This window comes from Staurois parvus, unplaced genomic scaffold (assembly GCF_062004578.1).
Source record: "Staurois parvus isolate SC_StPar_1 unplaced genomic scaffold, SC_StPar_1.0 ptg000709l, whole genome shotgun sequence".
In the NCBI taxonomy this organism is placed as follows: Eukaryota; Metazoa; Chordata; class Amphibia; order Anura; family Ranidae; genus Staurois; species Staurois parvus.
In genome coordinates, this window is record NW_028318505.1 from 313,389 (window position 1) to 332,051 (window position 18,663).

The following is an 18,663-nucleotide window of genomic DNA, read 5'->3' on the forward strand; positions in this document are numbered from 1 at the left end:
ACAAACATGTTATACTTACCTGCACTGTGCAATAGTTTTGCACAAAGCGGCATTGACCCTCAGGGGAACATTTTTTTTACAGCAAACATTACTAATGCTTTAAGCTGCTTCTCTCTCTTGTCTCAAGTCTGAACTCTGCTGCATGGGGGATTTAAGAAGCTGTTAATAAGTCCAAATCAGATGATTACGCTATTTGCATTTAAAAATACATTTAAAGAGTTACTAAAACCAGGACCTTGCATTCACTATATCTGGTCTCCCCGGACCCTGCATTCACTATATCTGGTCTCCCCGGACCATGCATTCACTATATCTGGTCTCCCCGGACCCTGCATTCACTATATCTGGTCTCCCCGGACCCTGCATTCACTATATCTGGTCTCCCTGGACCCTGCATTCACTATATCTGGTCTCCCCGGACCCCGCACCCACTATATCTGGTCTCCCAGGATCCTGCATTCACTATATCTGGTCTCCCCAGACCCTACATTCACTATATCTGGTCTCCCCGGACCCTGCATTCACTATATCTGGTATCCCCGGACCCTGCATTCACTATATCTGGTCTCCTCGGACCCTGCATTCACTATATCTGGTCTCCTTGGACCCTGCATTCACTATATCCGGTCTCCCCGGACCCTGCATTTACTATATCTGGTCTCCTCGGACCCTGCATTCACTATATCTGGTCTCCTCGGACCCTGCATTCACTATATCTGGTCTCCCCGGACCCTGTATTCACTATATCTGGTCTCCCCGGACCCTACATTTACTATATCAGGTCTCCCCGGACCCTGCATTCACTATATCAGCTCTCCCCGGACCCTGCATTCACTATATCTGGTCTCCCTGGACCCTGTATTCACTATATCTGGTCTCCTCGGACCCTGCATTCACTATATCTGGTCTCCTTGGACCCTGCATTCACTATATCTGGTCCCCCCGGACCCTGCATTCACTATATCTGGTCTCCTTGGACCCTGCATTCACTATATCTGGTCTCCCCGGACCCTGCATTCACTATATCCGGTCTCCTCGGACCCTGCATTCACTATATCTGGTCTCCACGGACCCTGCATTCACTATATCTGGTCTCCCTGGACCCTGCATTCACTATATCCGGTCTCCTCGGACCCTGCATTCACTATATCTGGTCTCCCCGGACCCTGCATTCACTATATCTGGTCTCCCCGGACCCTGCATTCACTATATCCGGTCTCCTCGGACCCTGCATTCACTATATCCGGTCTCCCCGGACCCTGCATTCACTATATCTGGTCTCCCCGGACCCTGCATTCACTATATCTGGTATCCCTGGACTCTGCATTCACTATATCTGGTCTCCCTGGACCCTGCGTCCACTATATCTGGTCTCCCCGGACCCTGCATTCACTATATCCGGTCTCCTCGGACCCTGCATTCACTATATCTGGTCTCCTCAGACACTGCATTCACTATATCTGGTCTCCCCGGACCCTGCATTCACTATATCTGGTATCCCTGGACTCTGCATTCACTATATCTGGTCTCCCTGGACCCTGCGTCCACTATATCTGGTCTCCCCGGACCCTGCGTTCACTATATCTGGTATCCCTGGACACTGCATTCACTATATCTGGTCTCCCCGGACCCTGCATTCACTATATCTGGTATCCCTGGACTCTGCATTCACTATATCTGGTCTCCCTGGACTCTGCATTCACTATATCTGGTCTCCCTGGACCCTGCGTCCACTATATCTGGTCTCCTCGGACCCTACATTCACTCTATGTGTGAAAAAAAGCGATTAAAATTTTATATGGGTACAGTGTGACAGCACTTAAAGCGGAAAATTGGCCTGGGCAGGAAGGAGGGGAAAGTGCCCAGTAGGCAAGTGGTTAAACTGCCACTAAACCCAGGACCCTGCATTCACTATATCCGGTCTCTCCCCGGACCCTGCATTCACTAGATCCGGTCTCCCCGGACCCTGCATTCACTATACTCGGTCTCCCAGAACCCTGAATTCACTATATCCAGTCTCCCAGGACCCTGCATTCACTATATCCGCTCTGCCCGGACCCTGCATTCACTCTATCCGGTCTCCACGGACCCTGCATTCACTATATTTGGTCTCCCTGGACCCTGCATTCATTATATCCGGTCTCCTTGGACCCTGCATTCATTATATCCGGTCTCCCCGGACCCTGCATTCATTATATCCGGTCTCCCCGCACCCTGCATTCACTATATCCGGTCTCCCACAGTACACACAACATGGAAATGCAATTATGTTAGTAAATATAAACTGCTAAATACCTTTTCTCATCAGCAGTATATAGCAGTCTTGTGACTTCTATCAGTGTCCAGCAGAGCACTAGTTAAAGCTTGTAGGAGGAGTTTTCATTCTCTCCTGATTGTCCTATGAGACTGCAGGACCCCTGACCCTTTATCTGGACTGCGCTGATTGGCCCTGTGCTGATCATGTGCACTCTCCCAAGAAAAAAAAAAACTCTCTAGCAATACACACTAAACTAAGCATGTGCAGCTTGCCCCCAAAGCTCTGTTCTATCAGCAGATGGACTGGGGACTGTGGAAGCAGCGGAGGATCAGAGAAGACAGGATCAAACTGCCTTTTTACACATTGTGGAGTATTAACCCCTTAGGTCCCACAGTGAGTATAACAAGCATTCTTTGCTGCATATACAGACTGAGATGGCTGTTGTGGGTATAGTAAGACTGTAACTGATTTTAGAGCTGTATTCATTTGTGCCTTTTATATCTACCTGGAGTTCAGCTGTAAGTTTGAATTCCAGCCAAAAGTCTTGGCCAGAAAAAGAAAGGATTAGAACCTCTGTCGACTGTTTGATTGCTGCCTGCGTACAAAGTGAGAGAGAATCCACACATTTCAGTTGTCACCAGACTAGGAAAAAGGTGGAAATCCCTAATAGGGACACTTGTTCCAGTGACAACTTTCTAGGAGAGGATTTCCCTTGTTTGAAGAGATTTTCTCCCACTACCTGTTTTGTGTATACAGGAAAGGAAGCGGAGGGAAATCTCCCCAATGGAACACACTAGTAAAAAAAGACACCTAATAGAAGTCTATCTGCAAAAGTTTTGGCTTTGGATACACTTTGAAGCCGTGGTGCCCAACCCATGGTCCTTGGGTACATGATGTGCGACCCTCAGACCTCAGCAATTTTATTGGGAACATTAATTAGGGTATTGGCATTGATCTCTACCATCCTCATTTAACCTAGTTCTATGTTCCTAGTATCGTATTGTCCTCTGCAGCATAACCCCACCCAAAAATGTAGCATGTCCACACTCTCTGACCCTCATTTCCTCTACTCGGTTTGCAGTTTCTGACAGTCTTCTCAATTTAGACTCACCCAAGTCTGCTCTCTAGGTCCAACACCAATACCTTTTCCAGGTGCGGGCAATCAATAATCCAGCACTGCACTTGCCCCGTACCAGCCGGTCCCCTTATCCTGATGTCACTCCTTTTCTAGATCCTAAGAGGATCCCACCACTGGACAGCCAGTAGGAAATGTACAAGTCATGCAGATAGTGATGTGGAGACCAAAAAGAAGGATCCCATGTACACAGTAGACAGAGCTGGAGTATCACCTGTCTCTGCAGAAGCTCCAGAAAGAAAAGAGTTGAACCAATGACAATATTATAAACCTCAGAATCAGCTTACTGGTCTCTCTAGTAACGCCATCTCCAATATACAGACCACTCCATCTGGTACAAGCACAACTTATGCGTTTCACTCTATTAGGAGCTTTTTCATACAGACCCTATGAGGAAGTTCCCAATGGATTGAAATGCATTAGATGAGTTTGTACCAGATAAAGTGGTCTGTAATGGAGTGAAACCAATGCGTTTCACTCCATTGGCAGCTTACTCATTAGGATCCTATGAGTAAGCTTCCAACAGAGTGAAACACTTTAAGGAGTATACTGCTCTGCCTACTGTACCAGACAGAGTGGTCTGTATATTGGAGAGGGAAATACATTGATTCTGAGATTTTTAATATGTTGAGCGGGTCCCATCTTTCCTTTTTTGGAGCTTCTACAGAGACTCTGTGAGTGGTCAGTGACTATACGGAACCAGCTCTTGTGATCGGTGGCTGCTTGTAGCAGAGTATTGGTTCTGGAGTAACAGGTGACTGCAGCTTTAGGTAATAAAGTAAGTAATAAGTAATAAGGACATACAGAGGGTTATTTACCAAAACACACCCCAAAGTGCACCCCATTTGGGTTCTAGCCTTGTGACTCTGCCTGTTATTTTTTCTGTTAAGTGTCAAACCAGCTACCACCTATTGGAATTGTTACATAGTTACCTTTGTACTGTTATGACATGCCATTTGGTATATTTTGTATCACTTGGTATTATTTTGTACAATTTTGTTTTGTTATGGATCTAACTTTCCCTCATTGTAGTCCTGAAGAAGCGGGAAACTGTGAAACATGTCGAGATTGGCTAACTGCAAACTCATCTTCATCGTTGAATACCAGCTTTCTGGTGTGAGATAGCACCAAGGGTGTTGATTGTAGTACAGGCTACTGAGATGGATTTTTTAATTACTGTCATTGTCTTTTTAAATATTGATATTCTTCTGTAATAACATTTTGTGGGGTTTTTTTAACCATTAATTGTTGTTTTGTCCTTGTCGGTACAAAGAAAATCCGGCTGCCCCTATCGATTTTTTTTTCATATTTTGTAGATATACACTAGGATCCAGGTACCATCAGCTTTGGTCAATAGCCATAGATTTTGAGTACCTATCTATTTAAAAGAGTGAAACTTTTAAGGAGTATACTCTTATGCCTACTGTACCAGACAGAGTGGTCAGTATATTGGAGAGGGAAATACATTGATTCTGAAATTTTTAATATCGTGAGCGATATCTTTCCTTTTTGGAGCTTCTACAGAGACTCTGTGAGTGGCCAATGACTACAAAGAACCAGCTCCCGTGATCGGTAGTTGCTTGGGGATCAATGCTTGTAGCGGAGTATTGGTTCTGGAGTATCAGGTGATCGTGGCTTTAGTAATAAAGTAAAAAGGAAATACAGGGGGTTATTTACCAAAAGTGCATGGTGCAAAATCTGGTGCAGCGCTGCATAGAAACCAACCAGAGTCCAGGTTTTATTGTCAAAGCTGAACAAGCTGAAGTTAGAAACTGATAGGCTACCATCCACAGCTGCACCAGATTCTGAATGCATCAGTTTTAGTATATTCCCAGGGGCGGACTGACCATTTGGAAACTCGGGCACTGCCCGAGGGCCCGGGGTCAGTAGGGGGCCCCATGAGATGCCCCTGGTACCTTTTTCATAGGCTTTTTTGAGTTTGGCAAGAACACAGGGGCCCCATGATCCCCTATTGCCCGGGGGCCCCATGAGTTGTCAGTCCGCCCCTGTATATTCCCCATTATTTTTTTTTAAAACCAGTGCTCAGTTACATGGGAAAGGGGAAGAGAGGGTTAATTTTGACTGAAGGCTCTATCCAAAGAAAAAAAAAATGCCTTTAGATGCACTTTAAAACCTTATAAGTCTTAAGGAGCATTAAAATATCCTTAAATTATTTTAAACCTTATAAAGTATATTTCTTCTTAAAAAATCATAATACTGACATATGTTCTGTGGCCAGGGGCAGACTGACCATTGGGAACACGGGCACTGCCCGAGCGCCCGGGGTCAGTAGGGGGCCCCATGAGATGTCCCTGGTACCTTTCATAGGCTTTTTTGGGTGTGATTTGAGTGTGGGCAAGGACACAGGAGCCCCATGATCCCCTATTGCCCAGGGGCCCCATGAGTTGTCAGTCTGTGGCATTAACCCAACAAAGCGATACTGCTTAATTGAAAAGTCATTTGCAGATTTTTTTGACTTTCTATGCAAATGAGTGTGTTTGGGTCATGCAACCTGTATACGTCTCCATCTTATACTTGTAGAAGTAAGACCGATTTGAAAAAGCCGTACCAATATTCAAAATGATAAAATAAACAAATATTTAACACTTCTTTTTATCAAACTGAAGATATCCTGAACTTGAAATGGGTACAACATTCAATGTACAATGTGAAAAATTCAAAATGTAAAAAAAACAACAATGCAACAACGTAAAAAAGCAATAAATATCTGTATTAAACACTGTAGCACAAAACATTTATTTATTTATTTCAGGTACTTATATTTATGTTGAACATTCTACATACATGGGAAGAAGATGTCCAACTGCCTTTACAAATTACAAATTTATGGCAGGAACTTGGCACTTTAAAAAGAATTTAGAATTCATGTCTTTTTTTTTTTTTCTCCCAGCAACATTTCAAATACTATTAGAATTAAAGTGTTTTGCCCCTATTCCGTAGGGCTAAATATCCTTGAGTGGTAAAAATCTTTTGAAGGTCAGGACCATTTCTTTAGAGTTCACCAGTCTATTTAATAACTTGCAGCTGTGTCAAAAAATATATTCATCATACAGCCGGGGTAGGAAGTATTGTGCCATGTAATTCCATCTATCGATACGTGTTAGCGGTCCCTGTTATTCCATATTCTGTCCATCTCCAGGCAAGGCTCTGAGATACAAAGGGTACAGATCTTGTTAGGTAATGCCTCTGACACTTTCACTATCAATTGTCTTTTTGCAAGCTCTGATCATCACCTCAATTATCTGCTGTCCAGCCTACCTGATAGGTTTTTGCCAACTATAAGTCTTCTGTCGATGAACACAGAATAATGACAGCTAGGGCAAATGGACAGAATACAAAAGAGACAGGCGGAGAACAATCTACATTGAAAAGTAAGAAAAACAGTGTCTTATTCAGAGTCTGTCTCCTTATGCGTAAAAAATCCTTTTTTTTTTAGTAGTCGAAGGTTGGTTCAGATTAACACAAAATAAATTCTTCTAAATGATTCTTATTGTTAATGCTGCAAATCTAATCTCCAGCAATTTTGTGCTAGCTGCTTACGTGGGGTATACCCACCGAACTGCGCGATATAGTATATATTTTTTTATTATTTTAATATCCGTTATCGTAGGACTTTGTTTTTTTAACATTTAATAACAACCAAATGCCATCTGCTATTATTTTCCCTCCTAGATTGTAAACTCGAAAGAGCAGGGCCCTCGATCCCCTCATGTTTTGCATTGTATTGGTATTGTTCTGTCACATGTTCTGTCCCCCTTTGTAATGTACAGCGCTGAGCGAACTATCGGCACTTTATAAATACTGTATAATAATAATAATAATAATTTTGGTGTTTTACGCTTTTATTTTTAACCTTAAAAAACTTACAATGAAAGGGGTTGTGAATACAATTTATAAATAGAAAGAAACATTAAATCAATCAAAATCAAACTGTAGCTTTTTTTTTTTTGCCTTTTTTTTTCATATTTGAGGGAAAGTGATTCACCTGCAGTACATGATCTTTTTCAAAATTGTTGGTTGGTAGTGAGTTTTAAAAAACCCCTTTCTTTCTTTTTATAGTTTGTAATTATATATACAGTATATACATGAGGGCAGCTATAATTGTCCATTACATATGTGAGTTTTACTTTCTGCTTACTAGGGTTGCACAGCGACTGTACTTCACTGTTCTGGTGTCTCAAAGCAGTTGGATGGGTCATAAGCAATAATTAGAAAAGAAATTTCAAAATAATAATAATAATAATCATCAAATAAATACATTATATATATATATATATATATATATATATATATATATATATATATATTCGCTCCTGTCTAAATTGTGCTAGTTTCATCCCTGGCCATGTGGGATCTCCTGCATGGTAGGGGTTGGGGAAAGACCTGGCAACCTACCCTGTAAAAATAACTGCTAGGAGAAATCATGGAAAAAGTTGCTTACGAGTGACGGTCCATGCAATCGCCAAGGGTTGGATACGATTTAATGGATGGATAGATAGATAGATAGATAGATAGATAGATAGATAGATAGATAGATAGATAGATAGATTCTGTAGATAGATAGATAGATAGATAGATAGATAGATAGATAGATAGATAGATGGATGGATGGATGGATGGATGGATGGATGGATGGATGGATAGATAGATAGATAGATAGATAGATAGATAGATAGATAGATAGATAGATAGATAGATAGATAGATATACAGTATATATGACAGTGAGCAAAGCTAAACAATTCATAGGACTGAAAATGACATCCAAATGTTTTAATGACACCAACATTTCATTTGATGTCATTAAAACTTTCAACATTTCCCCACTGAAATATTGGTGTCATTAAAATGTTCGGGATTAATTTTGCCTCTTCTAAATCCTGAGATATTGATGCATCATATGTGCAGCAGGTACCTCCCCTTCTTAATATATATATATATATATATATATATATATTTATGTTTGTGTGTGTTGACGTTGTATGAATACCTGGAAAAAAATACAAGAACAAAAAATATATATAAATATATTTATATATAGACAGAGAAGTGTAATTTATAATAAGGTTTAATAATAATAAAATATAATTTCCTTTTAACTAACTACCACATGAATAATAAAAGTAATCGTAATTTCATACTAATAATAACACTTTTTTTCTATTTTTTTTTTAAATATCTGCAATAGCATTTTAATTCATTATATAGCCTTGTTTTTTACCGTTTAAAAAATAATTTTCTGGAAAATGCTTTATTGTACATTTTTTTAATGTGATCTTGATCTAATATAAAAAAAGCTAAGAGAGCTCAGCATTTAAATAAATTATGCTTACATTTGCCACATCAACAATATGAGTATTAAATAATATTTTTATTCTATGTAAATTTAAACCATTTATCTCCCCGGTGTAATGAATGGCTATAATTATGCTGCTTCATTGGAAGGAAGGTCATTGATAATCTTGTAATTTCTCATTGGTGTAAAGAGAGAAAACAGAAGTGTTTGTGATAAATGTATTCAACCTTTTGCATACTTTGGTAGTCTCAACAGGGATTAAAATGCAACAAGAAATTAAGTTCTTGGCTTGTACAGAATTTGTAATCGCATCCCCACTTAATTTGTCAGAGACAGAAAAAACAACTTGTGGCAAATCTTTTCTAGGGAGGTATCTAAGAAACAGGAAATTACATTTTATTATCTGAGACTTTCAAATGCAGTTTTTTAAAGTGTATGTCAAGGAGAAATAAAAAGAAATGATTCAGTACATCTCTACATCACATGCATGTTTCCCTGTTATGTCTCTTTCGAAAAGCTTCTAATAAAGAATAATACTTGTTGATCTGCCAGAAATCCAGTGAGCCCCTCGCTGTAGTGAACAGACGATGCCGCCTCCGCTGCCTAGTTCTCCCATCTAAACTACAGAAACCTGTCTCCTGTCTTCGTCTCATAACATAAAGGGAACATTTTCTGCAGTACAGAATGGGAGTGCTCAGGCAGGGCTGGTAACCCATTGGGTATACAGGCCAATGGATATTTAACATACTATGAATATACAAATTCAATGTATTGTGACATCACAGTGCTTTGTATTTGTGTGCAGCACAGAATGAGACCCTTCCACACATTGGTACCAGTGGCCCTTGGTCTTTCCCTTCTTTGTCCATCTTTCTTTTGGAGGGGCGGACTGACAACTCATGGGGCCCCCTGCCAATAGGGGATCATGGGGCCCCTGTGTCCTTGCCCAAACTCAAAAAAGCCTATGAAAAACATACCAGGGGCATCTCATGGGGCCCCCTACTGACCCCGGGCCCACGGGCAGTGCCCAAGTTTCCAAATGGTCAATCCGCCCCTGGAGGGGCGTAATACACACATACAGTATAATGGATATTTTGTTATTGGGCACTTTTTACTAAAGGAGAACTATAGGCACATTTTTTTTTCATTTTGGATATCGTAAGGGAGGGTTCTAACCCCTGTCTGATTTTTTTTTTTTTTTGCCATTTGGGTCTCATTGTGGAGATTTCCCTTCATCTCCTGTCCCATAGCTATACAGGAAGTGAGAGGAGATCCTTACAAATGAAGGGAATTCCTTGGGGACCCCCATGTCACCAGAACTAATGGCCCCATTGGAGGACACAATTGGGGACTATCCAAAATTTGGGATTTTCTTTTACTTTCACTTTCAATGATAATGGTAAACAGGACCAGTAGAGAGGACAAATCTCTCTAACGGTGATTAGACAGCAATTAAAACTTGACAGAGGTTCTAATCCCTCTCCACTCTATCCAAAACTGAAAAAAAACAAAATTGCCTCTAACTATATAGGTCATTCAAATTTCACATGTTGGTAGAGTAACTCATCCTCTATGGCAGTGGTTCTCAACCTTTCTAATGCCGCGACCCCTTAATACAGTTCCTCATGTTGTGGTGACCCCCAACCATAAAATTATTTTCGTTGCTACTTCATAACTGTAATTTTGCAGTGGGAGGACTAGTGCCACATCATTGGTGTCAGTGGAAGGAGTAGTGCCCCATCACTGATGTCAGTGGGAGGAATAGTGCCCCATCATTGGTATCAGTGGGAGGAATAGTGCCCCATCATTGGTATCAGTGGGAGGAATAGTGCCCCATCATTGGTATCAGTGGAAGGAATAGTGCCCCATTGTTGGTGTCAGTGGGGGGAAGAATAGTGCCCCATCGTTGGTGTCAGTGGGGGGAGGAATAATGCCCCATCGTTGGTGTCAGTGGGGGGAGGAATAGTGCCCCATCGTTGGTGTCAGTGGGGGGAGGAATAGTGCCCCATCGTTGGTGTCAATAGGGGGAGGAATAGTGCCCCATCGTTGGTGTCAGTGGGGGGAGGAATAGTGCCCCATCGTTGGTGTCATTGGGGGGAGGAATAGTGCCCCATCGTTGGTGTCAGTGGGGGGAGGAATAGTGCCCCATCGTTGGTGTCAGTGGGGGGAGGAATAGTGCCCCATCGTTGGTGTCAGTGGGGGGAGGAATAGTGCCCCATCGTTGGTGTATGTGTGGGAGAAATAGTGCCCCATCGTTGGTATTAGTGACACAAATGATGGGGCACTCTTCCTCCCACTGACACCAATGATACTTACCTGGCTGACTCCTGCTCCAGCCTGGGCTCGCTCTCTCCCTCTCCCATCTACAGCCTGCATACCTGGCTGCAGCAGCAAAATTTGCACTTACCTGTCAGCTGTTTTCCTTCTCTGGCCGCTCTCCTCTTCACTTGCTCCGGCAGCTCCCTCGATCTTCTTTGATCTACGCGCGCTGCCGCTTGGCTCCTCCTCTCCAAGCTCCACCTCCTCGCCGGTGATTGGCCGCCTGTATGCCTCTCCTGAGCTACAGTTCCGGTGGCCAATCAGCGGAGAGGAGGCGGAGCTGTTGAGTGATCCCGGAGGTGTGGCCAGGTGACAGGGGCAGCATATCATCCCGCCCACACATCGCCTGAGACAGAGGAGCGGTGTCTCGGTTCCTAAGACCATCAGAAATATGTGTTTTCCGATGGTCTTAGGCGACCCCTGTGAAATGGTCGTTCGACCCCCAAAGGGGACACGACCCACAGGTCGAGAACCGCTGCTCTATGGTAACTCTTCTTCTTGATTGCAGGAAAATAATGGATTCCAAGCAGAAGCAACGTTCTTAATGAAGGAGGAGTGCAAGCTGACCGACATTTACAGAAGGCTACAGAATGTCTACAGAGATGAAACCATTGACAAGAGTCACCAGTGACAAGACATTCATTGATGTTGATGTTTTAACAAGGCACTGCTAGCCTTTCTCAAGCCTCTTCTACTGAAACCATTTGTATCTAATTGTTTTGAGTGTACCTTGTCAGTCTATTCTCTCCTCTGAGTATGAATCCCACCACTGGACACCAAAATCAATACACACAAAGTTTTACAAAAAACTACAGGCGTACCTCGGTTTACGAACGCCTCGGTTAATGTATGAAAATCCACTGAAAATAATGGCTTGATTTACGAAGTAGGTTTCCCCAGGATGCATTGCTCCTGGGGGCAGGGGCAGACTGACCATTTGAAAACTCAGGCACTGCCCGACAACCTGGGGTCAGTAGGGGGCCCCATGAGATGCCCCTGGTACCTTTTTCATAGGCTTTTTTGAGTTTGGGCAAGGACACAGGGGCCCCATGATCCCCTATTGCCTGGGGGCCCCATGAGTTGTCAGTCCGCCCTTGTATCCAGATATAAAAGTCTAGATACCATAATATACCCTCCTGGTTGGAACAGTTCTTGGTCCAGTGCCCCCAACAGACAATGCAAGGGATCTTGGGGAACAGTATATTTTGATACTAGAGAAATAAATTGGAGAACCTCACTTCAATATCTATGTAACTTTGGGCAACGCCAGAGCATATGAATGAAATCACTCTGAAGGACCCTACACCTCAGACAATCAGGTGAATCACGCCTGACCCACCAATACAGTTGCACAGGGGTCCTATACGCCTCTTGATGGTTTAATTTAGGTACAGGAAGTAGGGGGCCCCATGAGATGCCCCTGGTACCTTTTTCATAGGCTTTTTTGAGTTTGGGCAAGGACACAATGGCCCCATGATCCCCTATTGCCCAGGGGCCCCATGAGTTGTCAGTCCGCCCCTGCCTGGGAGATTTATAGCGCTGGCCCCGTGACTTTAAAGTGCACTTTATAAAGAGTTTTGAACAGATAAGACTTTTTTTTTTTACTCTTTTCTGACCTCTGGAACGGATTAATTGGCTTTCAATGCATTTATGAATTTTTTTCGCAATACGAAGCACGTTTCCCCAGGATGCATTGCACTTGGGAGGTTTATAGCGCCGCCCCCTTGCATGCTGGAGTCTGTGGGTGGTACGTGGCATCGAGTGTGGAGGTGTTGGAGTGGTTTTTGCAACGAGTTTTGGAGCCATTCTGGAAAGTTCTAATCATGTCCCTTTATGCTTTTAAAGTGCACTTTATAAGTGTTTTGAATCGATAAGACTTTTTTTTACTTTTTTCTGAACTCTGGAACAGATTAATTGGCTTGCAATGTATTAACAAATTTTTTTCACAATATGAAGCACATTTCCCCAGGATGCATTGCACCTGAGAGGTTTATAGCACCAGCCCCATGCCTATAAAGTGCACTTTATAAAGAGTTTTGAACAGATAAGACTTTTTTTTTTCTGACCTCCGGAACGGATTAATTGGTTTTCAGTGCATTTACAAATTTTTTTTGCAATACGAAGCAAGTTTCCCCAGGATGAATTGCGCCTGGGAGGTTTATAGCGCCGGCCCCGTGCATGCTGGAATCTGTCGGTAGCATGTGGTGTGGAATGTGGAGGTGTTGGAGTGGTTTTTGCATCGAGTTTTGGAGCCATTCTGGAAATTTTTAATCATGTCCCTGTACAGTATTTATGCCTTTAACCCCTTGACGCCGACATAACCCAAAATATGCGGCCTCACAGAACTGGGCTTTTTTCGGTGGGGTCACATATCTGTCTTTGTGCTGGGAGCGCGCCGCTCGGCGCACTCCCAGCACAGAGACCGCAGTGTCACAATCGGTGTTTTAACGATCGGGACCCGGGACTGCCGATTCCGGGTCACATGATCACTGTGATAGCAGACCAAATTGTACAAAGTGTCAATGACACACTATAACTCCACCAGGGGTGTGACAATGGACACCTTTTATTCATGCGGTTTAAAGCACCCCTGTAAGCGGCAGATTCTTGCACCGGAATATTGGTATCTGTTGGCACAGAAAAGGTTCCGTTTGGTTGGTGTAGAAGACGTTATCATGCAAACAATGGAAATGTTTCCATAAGGGAATCTTAGGGTTACAAGAAGGGTTAGTGTGAGGGTTATTGATACATGGAGAGGTCATGTAAGGCAGGGTTTCGCCACTGGAGTTCCATAGAACCCGAATGTTCCTCCAGAGGTTGCTGGGGGTTCCTTGAACGATGAGCAATTTCTGCCTCTCAGATAAGTTTCCACTGACACCATAGATCTTTTTATCTATCTGTAAGAGGGGTAATACTTTCCAATGACCACTCGTGTGAGGAGCATTCTTCCCAATGACCACACGTGTGAGGAGCATTCTTCCCAATGACCACACTAGTGAGGAGCATTCTTCCCAATGACCACAGGTGTGAGGAGCATTCTTCCCAATGACCACACGTGTGAGGAGCATTCTTAACAATTATCAAACGTGTGAGGAGCATTCTTCCCAATGACCACACGTGTGAGGAGCATTCTTCCCAATGACCACAAGTGTGAGGAGCATTCTTCCCAATGACCACACGTGTGAGGAGCATTCTTCCCAATGACTACACGTGTGAGGAGCATTCTTCCCAATGACCACACTAGTGAGGAGCATTCTTCCCAATGACCACACGTGTGAGGAGCATTCTTCCCAATGACCACAGGTGTGAGGAGCATTCTTCCCAATGACCACACGTGTGAGGAGCATTCTTAACAATTATCAAACGTGTGAGGAGCATTCTTCCCAATGACCACACGTGTGAGGAGCATTCTTCCCAATGACCACAAGTGTGAGGAGCATTCTTCCCAATGACCACACGTGTGAGGAGCATTCTTCCCAATGACTACACGTGTGAGGAGCATTCTTCCCAATGACCACACATGTGAGGAGCATTCTTCCCAATGACCACACGTGTGAGGAGCATTCTTCCCAATGACCACACTAGTGAGGAGCATTCTTCCCAATGACCACACGTGTGAGGAGCATTCTTCCCAATGACCACAGGTGTGAGGAGCATTCTTCCCAATGACCACACGTGTGAGGAGCATTCTTCCCAATTATCAAACGTGTAAGGAGCATTCTTCCCAATGACCACACGTGTGAGGAGCATTCTTCCCAATGACCACAAGTGTGAGGAGCATTCTTCCCAATGACCACACATGTGAGGAGCATTCTTCCCAATGACTACACGTGTGAGGAGCATTCTTCCCAATGACCACACGTGTGAGGAGCATTCTTCCTAATGACTACACGTGTGAGGAGCATTCTTCCCAATGACCTCACTTGTGAGTAGCATTCTTCCCAATGACCACACGTGTGAGGAGCATTCTTCCCAATGACCACACGCGTGAGGAGCATTCTTCCCAATGACCACACGCGTGAGGAGCATTCTTCCCAATGACCACACGCGTGAGGAGCATTCTTCCCAATGACCACACGCGTGAGGAGCATTCTTCCCAATGACCACACGTGTGAGGAGCATTCTTCCCAATGACCACAAGTGTGAGGAGCATTCTTCCCAATGACCACAAGTGTGAGGAGCATTCTTCCCAATGACCACACGTGTGAGGAGCATTCTTCCCAATGACCACAAGTGTGAGGAGCATTCTTCCCAATGACCACACGTGTGAGGAGCATTCTTCCCAATGACCACACGTGTGAGGAGCATTCTTCCCAATTATCAAACGTGTGAGGAGCATTCTTCCCAATGACCACACGTGTGAGGAGCATTCTTCCCAATGACCACAAGTGTGAGGAGCATTCTTCCCAATGACCACATGTGTGAGGAGCATTCTTCCCAATGACCACAAGTGTGAGGAGCATTCTTCCCAATGACCACAAGTGTGAGGAGCATTCTTCCCAATGACCACACGTGTGAGGAGCATTCTTCCCAATGACCACATGTGTGAGGAGCATTCTTCCCAATGACCACACGTGTGAGGAGCATTCTTCCCAATGACCACACGTGTGAGGAGCATTCTTCCCAATTATCAAACGTGTGAGGAGCATTCTTCCCTATGACCACACGTGTGAGGAGCATTCTTCCCAATGACCACAAGTGTGAGGAGCATTCTTCCCAATGACCACACGTGTGAGGAGCATTCTTCCCAATGACCACACGTGTGAGGAGCATTCTTCCCAATGACCACACGTGTGAGGAGCATTCTTCCCAATGACCACACGTGTGAGGAGCATTCTTCCCAATTATCAAACGTGTGAGGAGCATTCTTCCCTATGACCACACGTGTGAGGAGCATTCTTCCCAATGACCACAAGTGTGAGGAGCATTCTTCCCAATGACCACACGTGTGAGGAGCATTCTTCCCAATGACCACATGTGTAAGGAGCATTCTTCCCAATGACCACACGTGTGAGGAGCATTCTTCTCAATGACCACACGCGTGAGGAGCATTCTTCCCAATGACCACAAGTGTGAGGAGCATTCTTCCCAATTATCAAATGTGCGAGGAGCATTCTTCCCAATGACCACAAGTGTGAGGAGCATTCTTCCCAATGACCACACGTGTGAGGAGCATTCTTCCCAATGACCACACATGTGAGGAGCATTCTTCCCAATGACCACAAGTGTGAGGAGCATTCTTCCCAATTATCAAACGTGTGAGGAGCATTCTTCCCAATGACCACAAGTGTGAGGAGCATTCTTCCCAATGACCACACGTGTGAGGAGCATTCTTCCCAATGACCACATGTGTAAGGAGCATTCTTCCCAATGACCACACGTGTGAGGAGCATTCTTCCCAATGACCACACGTGTGAGGAACATTCTTCCCAATGACCACAAGTGTGAGGTGCGTTCTTCCCATTGACCATCACACTAATATATCATGAGTTAGAGATAGAGTCATTTTTAGTAGTGGTTCCCTGAGACCGGAAAGTTATTTCCAAGGTCAGTGTTAGGGTTACAAGGAAGTTTAGTGTTAGGGTTATATGGAGGGTCAGTGTTAGGGTTACAGGGAAGGTCAGTGTTGAGGTTACAGGGAGGGGCAGTATTAGGGTTACAGGGAGGGTCAGTGTTAGGGTTACAGGGAGGTCATTGTTAGGGTTACGGGGAAGGTCAGTGTTAGGGTTACAGTGAAGGTTAGTGTTACAGGAAAGGGTTAGTGTTAGGGTTACAGTGAGGGTCAGTGTTAGGGTTACAGGAAGGGTAAGTGTTAGGGTTACAGGGAAGGTCAGTGTTAAGGTTACAGGGAGGGTCAGTGTTAGGGTTACAGGGAGGTCATTGTTAGGGTTACAGTGAAGGTTAGTGTTAGGGTTACAGGGAAGGTCAGTGTTAAGGTTACAGGGAGGGTCAGTGTTAGGGTTACAGGGAGGTCATTGTTAGGGTTACAGTGAAGGTTAGTGTTAGGGTTACAGGGAAGGTCAGTGTTAAGGTTACAGGGAGGGTCAGTGTTAGGGTTACAGGGAGGTCATTGTTAGGGTTACAGTGAAGGTTAGTGTTAGGGTTACAGGGAAGGTCAGTGTTAGGGTTATAAGGAAGGTTAGTGTTAAGGTTACAGGGAGGGTCAGTGTTAGGGTTACAGGGAGGTCATTGTTAGGGTTACGGGGAAGGTCAGTGTTAGGGTTACAGTGAAGGTTAGTGTTACAGGGAAGGGTTAGTGTTAGGGTTACAGTGAGGGTCAGTGTTAGGGTTACAGGAAGGGTAAGTGTTAGGGTTACAGGGAAGGTCAGTGTTAGGGTTACAGTGAAGGTTAGTGTTAGGGTTACAGGGAGGGTCAGTGTTAGGGTTATAAGGAAGGTTAGTGTTAAGGTGACAGGGAGGGTCAGTGTTAGGGTTACAGGGACGTCATTGTTAGGGTTACAGTGAAGGTTAGTGTTAGGGTTACAGGGAGGTCATTGTTAGGGTTACAGTGAAGGTTAGTGTTAGGGTTACAGGGAGGGTCAGTGTTAGGGTTATAAGGAAGGTTAGTGTTAAGGTTACAGGGAAGGTTAGTGTTAGGGTTACAGAGAGGTTGAATGATAAAGTTACATTGAGGATTAGTGTTAGGATTACAGGTAGCGTTCGGTTCCAGAATGCAGCTAATCACTTCAGTAACAACCAGGAATTTCATCAACTGAAAACTGTCCTCATACATATCAGAGCACAAGCAGTGCCGGTTGTTCCTAGTAACATTGTTATTAAACCTTCTCCTGAAGCCCCTTCTTATCAGACAACAATGGATACAATCCAGAGAGTACATTGTATTCCTAATTCTCAGCAAAGTGATTGGCACCATTCTGATTTAGCCAATAAAGTTAGTTGAAAAAGTCCGGTTATTCATTTGGATCTTTTAGTGTGTTGAACCTAAGATCATCGTCGGGCCACAAAACAGAATTTCCAAAGCATTTAATATTTTTTTTTTTCGTTTTTCTATTTTGTAACCAACGGCACAAATTGACAACATAATTGAACGCTGACATTTATTACTCTTTGTGTTGTCTAAGCAGGTGTGTCTCAATATGCAGATATAATATCCTTCACCCATAGAGAGGAGGTTACATAGAGGCCATGTCTAGATAGGAATAGGTTACATGGAGGCCATCCAATCAACATCTCTTCGGTGCACTATTACATTTCACACTCAGTATGCTCAGAATACAATCAAAGGTTCTATTTCACAACAAAAGTAGATTTCACATCTGAAAATCTTTAAGATAAATTACAAAATTCGTTTTTTTCAAAATTATTTTTTTGGGGATTATACAAAACTAAGAGGTAACATACTACAGAGAGACCACTTAGCATTCAAATATTTCACGGCGTATATTCTAAAATCTGTTCACAAAATGATCATGGATTTTATATTGTATATTATAAATTATTATTATAATTATATAACATAATTAATATAAGTATATTAATATTAATAGTAATATATTATTATATATAATTCACATTGTCAAGGCTAAACACTACTCGATTATAAAATTAGTTTTTAAAGCTATATATTCATTGTGCAAAAAAAAGACTAAATTTAAAGAGCAAGCAAACTTGATAA

The 18,663-nt window shown here is 43.3% G+C and overlaps 1 long non-coding RNA gene across 1 annotated transcript in view; it reads right to left on the reverse strand.

Moving 5' to 3' along the window:
- Positions 1–6,121: 6,121 nt before the first annotated feature.
- Positions 6,122–18,663, reverse strand: part of LOC149445783 (uncharacterized) — a 500,460-nt gene continuing 487,918 nt past the window's right edge. The window contains exon 4 of the long non-coding RNA XR_016306320.1: positions 6,122–6,560. This is a non-coding gene — a long non-coding RNA (uncharacterized LOC149445783). The remainder of the gene's footprint in view (positions 6,561–18,663) is intronic.